Raw genomic sequence first — 10,250 nt, 5'->3', positions numbered from 1 at the left:
ACTGATTATTGTTGCTCGTAAGCTAGGGATTGTCGTCTTTTGAGCAGCCGCTTTTGACACTGTTTTGACTTTATAAGATGGAATGTAAAGCTAAAATACAAATACGTTAAAATGCTTCCTACCGTGGACCATTACCTCACAAAGTAACTTTAAAATTACAAAACGGGAACGTGCAGTGACGTGTTTGCTGACTAGACTGTCCTTGGGTATAAAGCTGATTGTGAACTTACTGAACGTATAGATCAATTTTTGCGAATACTGTCTCTTTTCTCACGGCTTCCATTCTCGTAGCTTTTACGTATAGTGTACGTGTTACGTTTTCTTCAACTTTTACAATATAGAAATGCATTATTGAAGCTTTTTGTGTTAATCCTTTCGTTTGCATATTTATTCAAATTCCTTGTCGAATTTGTTCAAGTGTGTGTGAAATCTTATTGGACTTAACTGCTAAGGTCACCAGTCCCTAAGCTTACGCACTACTTAACCTAAGTTATTCTAAGGACAAACACACACACCCATGCTGGAGGGAGGACTCGAACCTCCGCCGAGACCAGCCGCACAGTCCATGACTACAGCGCCTTAGACCACGCGGTTAATCCCGCGCGGCTGTCGAATTTGGGTTGTTTTGTGTAATGTGCCTGTAAAATATGCAGATCGTTTAGTACACACAGTTAAGCCAGTTGGCTACGACCAATCAGTAAAGAGTAGGTGGATTTTCGTTGGTCAAGCATTTAGACCGCCTAAAAACTTTAAATCTGCCAGATGTATGTAGGCTGGCGTTTAATGTCCCAGAACTAGTCATTCTCTATTATTACACAGCCGTTGTGCTTGTGTTTGGTTTGTGGGGAGTTCAAATTCGCGGTCATCAGTGCCCGTACAAAGTACCAATTTTTACACAGTGAATATTTTTCAAATCCAATCTAGTTACTGTCACAAATGATGATCATGAAATGATGAGGAAAACAAAACAGCCAGTTCCCGGGCAGAGAAAATCTCCAACCCGGCCGGGAATCGAGCCCGGGACCCCGTGATCCAGAGACAGCAGCGCTAGCCACTAGACCACGAGCTGCGGACACAGTCGTTCTAGAGCCGTGTTTACATGTTTTGATGGATGTCAGTAATATTTTCAGTCCGATACAGTGTAATGTTCAGCCAATGGCTTTGCCGCAATGGTGATACCGGTTCCCGTCGGATTAATGAAGTTAAGCGATGTCGGGCTGGGCTATCACTTGGATGGGTAACCATCCGATCTGCCGAGCGTTGCTGGTAAGTGGGGTGCACTCAGGCAATCTGAGGAGCTACTTGATTGAGAAGTAGCGGCTCCGGTTTCGGAAACTGACTTACGGCCGGGAGAGCGGTGTGTTGACGACGTGCCCCTCCACATCCGCATCCAGGGACGCCTATGATCTGAGAATGACACGGCGGCCGATCGGTACCTTTGGGCCCTCATGACCTGTTCGGGAGGAGTTTATAGCTTAAGAGTGTAATGTTCAGGAAATTATGGTAAGAATGAAGATCTTACATTTTTAGTTATCCCAAGATTCTAAACATGAAATATTATGCTCATTAGAAACGTATCAACTTTGCTCAGTTTTAATTTAACTTTCCTTGGAAAATTCTAATTCAATTTAAAAAATGAGCTACTTTTATTATTAAAATTTTTATATGAACAGGATAATTTCCCGTAGAAGTAGTATCAGTGAAGCTCCTGTTTGCTGGCCGAAGTGGCCGTGCGGTTTTAGGCTCTGCAGTCTGGAACCGCGAGACCGCTACGGTCACAGATTCGAATCCTTCCTCGGGCATGGATGTGTGTGACGTCCTTAGGTTAGTTAGGTTTAACTAGTTCTAAGTTCTAGGGGACTAATGACCTCAGAAGTTGAGTCCCATAGTGCTCAGAGCCATTTGAAACATATTTGAAGCTCCTGTTTTGTTACGAGAAGTGTAGTCCATTGATTTGCTCGACACGTGCGCAGTGCCTGTGTCATTGTCAATCGCAGGCAACGTGATTGACGGTGATATGAGACCTGAAACGACGTTACGAAAGATTGTTGTATAGTTTTCAGTATACATGGAAGAAACTGTCGTGGGAAATATTCTCTGTGCTCGGACGTGAAAAACTTTAGGTCAGTTCACTTCATTCGTTCAAATATACAACAAATGGGATGAATGCCTATGGTTCAGTAGCCTCTGAACATATGTTTATACTCGTAGCAGACAAAACAGTACTATCAGTACTTGACGAAAAGCTGTATCGCAACAGCTACAGTGCTACCAGAAAGAATGGTCAAGTACATGGACAATTACGCCTTTTCGTTCTCGGCACTGACTATCTGCAATTCACTTCATTGGTGACCTGGGAATTCGTCGATTAATTCTGCACTTTCATGTATGCAATATGGATTACTGTAATATGAAATGGGAGAGTGATCAATGACATTCCTGCATGTCTGGAGTCGTAATAATCTCTTGGTACTATATTAACTCCAAATGATCGCAAAAGAAAACACAAATACAAGCATTTCTCATGGAATGATCGAGTGATTACATTTTGGTACATGTGATAAACTCAGATATTAACTATCTTCGTTCTGCATTTTGACATGTAACAGTAATAAAAGTTTTGTGCAATGAGTAATATTGCCAACGGGAAACGCCTCTCGGTTAGCTGTTGAAGGATGTGAAGAACAGCACGTCGAAATATAATGGCCGGCCGAAGTAGCCGTGCGGTTCTAGGCGCTGCAGTCTGGGACCGCGAGACCGCTACTGTCACAGGTTCGAATCCTGCCTCGGGCATGGATGTGTGTGATGTCCTTAGGTTAGTTAGGTTTAAGTAGTTCTAAGTTCTAAGGGACTGATGATCTCAGAAGTTGAGTCCCATAGTGCTCAGAGCCATTTGAACCATTTTTGAAGTATGAAGTCGGTTTAGTGGAACAGACATGAGGTATTTGCGCTCTATCAGTGAGTTTTTGGCTAGAGGAACAGGTGTTTCGAAGTTACACAGAGTAAGAGATAACGGGTCGAAACTTTCATAGCGTAAGAAATTATCATACAGCACAAACAGCATAGATTGTAGGTAACAGTTCATTGTATTCGTAAGTGAGCTTGGGTCCCGAATTAAACAACAGATCCCTCCATAATGTGTCATGGGACGAATAAATAACTGTTTAGGATTGTTGACAGCATGAACCGAAACTGTTTCGAATTCATCTAAATGGAATATTCTTCGTCTCGCATCTTGAGATCTTCGTTCGTAGAGCTCGCTTATTGGATTGAAATGGTTCAAATGGCTCTGAGCACTATGGGACTTAACATCTACGGTAATCAGTCCCCTAGAACTTAGAACTACTTAAACCTAACTAAGCTAAGGACATCTAACAACACCAAGTCATCACGAGGCAGAGGAGCGGAGCGGATGCGGAGTTCTGAGAACTGCACTTAGTGATCTGTGCTCCAGCACAGAGAAGCTTTTGAGTATACCCTGTCTTGGAAGAAAAATGTACGAAAGGAGAGTTCGTATTCTGATTCTTGTGGTCCCCATGGCATAGATCCCAAATTTACTGTTTCTCTCAACTTTGCCAATTAAAACGTCGGTATCAAACTCACTCTGCATGTCGAAACTTTTCTAATTACTGTGCTATACACTCATATAAGTAAGCTAGTGGAATGCTTCCATTGGGATGAAGATATTCTGCTTCGTCTGCATGCGGTATATGCAGGACTGTGCAGTGCCTACTTTTCCCATTTGTTGTTGTGTTGTGACGTCATGTTCTGACTCTTTAACTCTTGGTCATGCGTGTTTTCCTGTATCGTACTGCTGGTGCGTTTCATCGCTATTGACGCAGAAGATCCGGCCACCTAGTGGTTGGTAGCCATTGCACCTGGTCGCCTAAGTCACTAATGATTAATTTTCAGACTTCCGCGAAGTCGCGTAGAACCTCGTTGCTTTCAGCCGAAATGGATGTTTTATCATCGGAATTCCGGCAATTGAGCTCGCAGCAGCTTGTGTCCCTGTAAATAACCGAAGCAGGTGGTCCACGGCGCAGAAGGACTGCGCGGACAGTTCGAACGCGTACGGGCCGTCTGTGCAACTGAGTAATGCTCCACATGAATACGCGACTACCAACAACGCGGAACATGGAGGGTCAACCATTCGCGTAAGTGTGGAATAGACTTTGGGAGCATCTGTAGACTGTACAAATTTACGAGGGAAGTATTCTGCTGTAACAACTCACAAGCAATGGCTTCTATGTTCTGGTCCATACCAAACCCACTTGTATCAAAACTCTTGAATTTTTGTCCAGCTTTCACATATATGTGCAACTCCTCCTTTTTCTATATTGCGTGTACACGATAAATGAAGGTAGCCTAAAATACCTGATATTTTACTCTTCTATTCTTGTTATTTGAGGCAGAAAACTTTTATAATTTCAGAATTTTCTACGTCCTTTACTCGTAAAAAAAGGTCGCGTACCTTGTGTTTCAGCCCCCTAATGTACTGATGAAACAAGGTAATTTTACTTTTCTGCAAACGGTTAAATATATTATCGATCCAGTTTCCTGTAAGAGTGTCTGTCTATATTATGACTATAACCTAAAAATGCCGAAATACATATTTGTTATGCAGTCAACACATAGTGCGTAGTGGAACGATCACTTTGTTGTAGAAATAATTCAAAGACCAAGAACACTTAAGTACTGTTTACTGGACAAGCGGTTTCAACACTGCAGGTGCCATCATAGGATCTGAATGTGGCTTAACATTTATAAACCATTTGGGTATAACGATACATGAGGCAGACCAGTTGATATAAAATCATTGTCACAAAAAATTAAAAACAACTACTCTCATGGTCATCCTTTTCCATCATATATGTAAACCCGAAGTGACAAGATAAAACTATTTGGTACATAGTTATTAACTAAAATGTCATGCCCATTCGTCATTCTGTTTGTACACTGGAAACGCGGAAGAGGTCTGTCATTATAAAATCAACTTATTTTCCTTGATGTACATGAAGTGATGTATCATACATGTCAACGGAGCTGCTGAATCGAGTTGATACCGTAGCTCACCAGGAAAACTCCACATTGTTAAGTAAAAATTGAGAGAGGGAGGTTATTTGAAAAGAAGATGGCTGTAAAGACATTGCTGGATCAGGAATACGAGAAAAGCGAATGGTGAAAAACAGTAACAACAAAGCATGATAAGCATAAAACTTAAGGGAAGAAGCTGAAGAGACAGACTTGGAAATAAAGAAACGTGATACAAAGAAGTTTAAAATGTAAAGGAATTCTGCCAGCCACAGTTCGCAACGTCACAAGATTAAATAAGGATCAATAGAAACATCTATGGAAAGACGATGAGAAAGAGCAGCAATGCGTTGGAAATAGAGAAACATGAAATAACAATAGAAAAGTCTTCATGGATTCCTTTTACGTACATCTAGACATTGTAGACAGAATTTCGTAGATAAATCATTATTTTTAATCATATATCCGGCGGTATTCTCACTTCGTTATTAAAATATCGTTGGTGGTTACTTGCAAAAACTATAAGTTATGAATATCACTGCGTATTTTGCACAGACTCAACAAGTTCACTAAACTTCGAAATACTAAGTTAAAAGTATCTGGTGCAAGGTGAATCGTTGTTGTCACACCTACGTTGATGAACCACACTATTATTGCCACTGGTCATGACTAGACTGAATGCTGCGTGGCGACGTTGCACGCACGTAATGCGGTAAGGAATGCATATAAGCAGAGCAAAGGCGAATGAGGAGTCATTGTAAGGACGTGAAAATCCAACGACATGTGCTCTTTGACAAAGGACAGATTGTTATGGCCCGACGCATACGGACGAGAATCTCTGAAATGGCGACGCTGGGTGATTGGTCGCGTGGTAATGTCGACAAAATAACTTGCAGGACGGTAAAATCACGAGTAGACGCCATGTTGTTAATCGTCTAGGCCTCTTCACATAACGTGAAAATCGGAGGCTTGCCCGCTCTATAAAGATGAGTAGGCAATGCGCTGTGGCAAACCTAACCTCAGAATACACTGCTGGTGTAATCACAACTGTTTCAGACACCATCGTTCAGCGCACATTGTTGACTTAGGGCTCTGATCAGATGAACCGTATCTGTTCCAGTGTTAATCCACCGGCATTGCCATTTATGATTGCAGTGGGCACAGGATCTTTGAGACTGGACCATGGTTCAACGGAAATGTGGTGCCCGATAGGATGAATCAGGATTCCTGTTAAATCAGGTCGATGACGGATACGCCGTCATCTAGGCGAATGGCAGCTTGAAACATGCACCATTCCACGGATGTAGGTCAGTGGGGATAGCGATATGCTATCGATGGCATGCACCTCTGGTAGCACTCGAAGGCTCCTTGACAGCTGTAAACTGTGAACATTATTGCGCAACACCTACGTCCCATGATGTGTGATGTCTTCCTTGACGGCGATGGTATCTTCGATAGGGATAGCTGTTCGTCTCACATGGCCCGAATCGTGCTACAGTGGGTTAAAAAGCATAATAGTGAAGCTATCTACAGAATTTGTCTGATCTGAACTCGATGGAACACTTCTGGGGCGCTGTCTGGAATCAAACATGTCTCCTATGGTTTACAAGTATTTCGTGCCCAAGTATTTCGATATCTGAAGAGGTGGAGCTAATGTAGGAACCTACCAGGGAAATGTCGATTCGAGGCCACACAGAATCGCTGTAGTATTGCGTTCAAAAGGTGGATCAGCATTAAGTTAATTATGTGTTCACCGTCATGTTAAAACAGAACGTCTCGTTATGTTTCCAGTCTTTGTGTGCAACATGTTAGTCGATTGTATGTTAATTCTTACACGGAAACAGACTTTTTCTGTAATATCCTCTCTGCAATCCCTATAGAGGTTTCTGTTTGAAAATGACGAACACCGTAGGGTTGAATGAAGTTTTCTGTGTCATGGATCTTTGTGGATATAAATAAGAAAATATTCTACTGCTCAGCCCATGTATGCAGCCATTATGTTACAGGACTATTGCCAGACGAGTTGTGCTCAAGTAGCAAGAAACTTTTTCCTAATATATTTAATTCAGACAGTACTTATCCTGAAAGAAGTAGAAGAGGTAAGACGGTATTTCATACGACAATTCACCGTGCAACATTAAGTCTATTTAAAATAATGTCTTTTGTTAAATTCAGGATTGCTAGTTTTAAGTCTTTCCCCTGCCAGTTGTGTAGTATCCACCATGTCGGTCAACAGAAAACAGAATAGCTAGCGACGTCCGTTATAAATTTGAGCAACTGCTTACATTTAAAAAAAAAATAACAAAGGATTGGGGCTATGTGGGCCAGTCTACAAGGGTGTTTCTGAATCGGAAGATAATATATATATCAATTCTTCTTCATTAAAGAATTTATGTAGAGTAATTGTACACAACAATCACTCAGCCTTCATTAAAATTTTGTTTTTGGTACAATTTTCGAAGGGGTGGAGCTAAAGTAGGAAATGATGTGATAGGATTTGAGTGCATGGGAATTTTTACCATCAGTCTCAATAAAATACCGCCACACAATTTTTTTCTCTTTCGCAAATCCCAACTAAAACCACATGTACCACACATATTTGTCATCTGAATCTACAGTTGCATCTCAATCTTACTAGAGGGAAGAGAAAATTTCATTTTGAAAACTCCCCAAGAAGGAAGGTCAAGGGTTATATCAATGCACTGGATGTTCAAGAGAAATCTTCAGATCCAAAGATGGAGTCATATTCATCATTACCTGAAACTGAGTCGGAGGAATAGCCCATAACATAAGTAAGGGCTTCTGCAACATCAAATATTACAACCCTCGACCTGTGAAAAGGGGGCATGGATCAGGTGTGATATGCGAAAGGTGTCATTTATCGAAATTTGTATGGGGGCTGCTGGACGTAAGCAATTCACTTTCGGGAAATGCATGTAACAAATACTGGAACAGCAAAAAAGTATACTCTTCCATATTGTGTGCAATTGTATGTCAGTTTACAGTGATTCACGTAGCCTAATTTACAACTCAAATTTTTACGATGTTTCTACATTTTAAATTTTGTTGCTAAGAATGAAAGAGAGTCTTGAAGCAATATACTTTAGTCGTACAAAACTTATAACTGCGATCTAATCATCATTTTAACTTAACGTGCGTACTGAAATATTTACTACCTCTTCGTGGCTCCAAAATTTTAAATGATTCATTTAGCCACACCTTAAGCAACACATCAATTAATGGTGCTGTTACACAGTATCTAAATAACATGCCTGTAAATGGAAAGAATACGACATAGAAATTTGGAAAGGAAATGTTCCAGAAAGACTAGTGTAATGTCTTTTCAATATTGAATTAATTGAAACCATTGTAAATAAAAAGTCGCTGACCATAACAAAAATACTGTAATAAGCTGCAATGAAGGAATCGATGTGTTGTATATGGAAACACCACACGGACAAAAAGATGATGGCTGTCGTTCACAGCTGTTACGAGGCTTTCAGCGTTAACTGTTCTATTTGGTATGATGGACACGAAGTCTCGCTTCAACGTTGCAGGTTTTGGGCTTAGGAAGTCATCCTTAGGTATCCCACTCACCAGCATTATCCCGGCAGCAGTTACTCAACTCCCTGTAGATATTAGCAGGGCAACTGGCTGAGGGGCCTGGTGTGTGGCCACTGTCGACACGCAAACGACGCCGACTAACTTTGAAGCAAGGCACTAATTTTCCTCAGCGAATCTATACATTATGTAATACACATTTGATACCGTCTCACTGCTCGTATATAACAATGTCAGACATAGCTCATGCTTTCCCTCATAGCGGCCTTTGACAAGGCTACCAGCATGAACATCCTGACACCATGTTTACGAGCGCCCTCTGCTGTCATGAAGTAATTAATCACCAGCGCCAACAGCCCCCGTCAGTCTTACTCATGTAAACAATGGCGCCAGTGTACTATGACTGGATGGAAAGAGGCGTTAAAGAGTGACGGATTATAGTACGTTCCCGTAAATTTCTATAGATACGTGTCGACTTTGCTACAACAGGAAGTATAAATTTATAAGACCGACTTATGATCAACGCATGTTTGTAAGCGAAAGCTTAGTTGTTGTTAACTACTTTCCTGGTTTATGTTAAAATTATTGATTTTCGTCTAGCGATCCATGGACTCTGGCTCCCAAGCAAACTGTTCTGTTGGAGATTAGCATTATCAGTCTGGTTTCCTTATACATAAAAATTAAGATTCGTTTTATGAAAGTAAAGAGGTCAATAAAGTGCAGCTGATTTCTATGTTTCCTTTCCTGCTCTTCTTCTCTACCTCCCACCTTCCTCCGGTTGACTTACTTCCCCCTCTACCACCACAACGTTAACTGAACTTAACGTGTATGCTGTAGCAAGCCAAGATAAGAAAACCGAAAATCAGCTAGAAGAATAGCAGCAGTCATCCTCGATCAATTAACCGTTCCGTGCCACTAAGCCCAATAGCATACGACGATCTATAGCGTAAGTGATTGGTGTATGTGAGACAATAGATAACAATGTATTTAAGAAATTTTTCTTTTGCAGTATTAATTCGAATGGCCATTAGTTAAGTGGTAATGCCTGTTGCCCATCACTTCTTTGGGGCTTTTAATTTTGTATTGGTGAGAGAAATAATTCTGTTTTTCCCTTGGAGTCAATGTTCGCGGTCTAAACGATGAAAAGATAAACATTCGGCGGAACTATGTGTTGTAGGACATATATTACAACAAAAAAATATGTAAGACATCAGCAGCTGCAGGGAGAAGATTGCATATCCTAACACAAGGTATAGAAACCCATCTAGGTTTTACACTCACATAGTAAGCATAGAAGAATAATGTGGTCGTTTTCAATTTATTCCTTTGAGCTGGTCAATAAATGGAAGTATTACACTCCTGGAAATGGAAAAAAGACCACATTGATACCGGTGTGTCAGACCCACCATACTTGCTCCGGACACTGCGAGAGGACTGTACAAGCAATGATCACACGCACGGCACAGCGGACACACCAGGAACCGCGGTGTTGCCCGTCGAATGGCGCTAGCTGCGCAGCATTTGTGCACCGCCGCCGTCAGTGTCAGCCAGTTTGCCGTGGCATACGGAGCTCCATCGCAGTCTTTAACACTGGTAGCATGCCGCGACAGCGTGGACGTGAACCGTATGTGCAGTTGACGGACTTTGAGCGAGGGCGT

This window comes from Schistocerca serialis, chromosome 1, assembly GCF_023864345.2.
Source record: "Schistocerca serialis cubense isolate TAMUIC-IGC-003099 chromosome 1, iqSchSeri2.2, whole genome shotgun sequence".
Taxonomy (NCBI): domain Eukaryota; kingdom Metazoa; phylum Arthropoda; class Insecta; order Orthoptera; family Acrididae; genus Schistocerca; species Schistocerca serialis.
Note: the sequence above shows the minus strand (reverse complement) of the source record.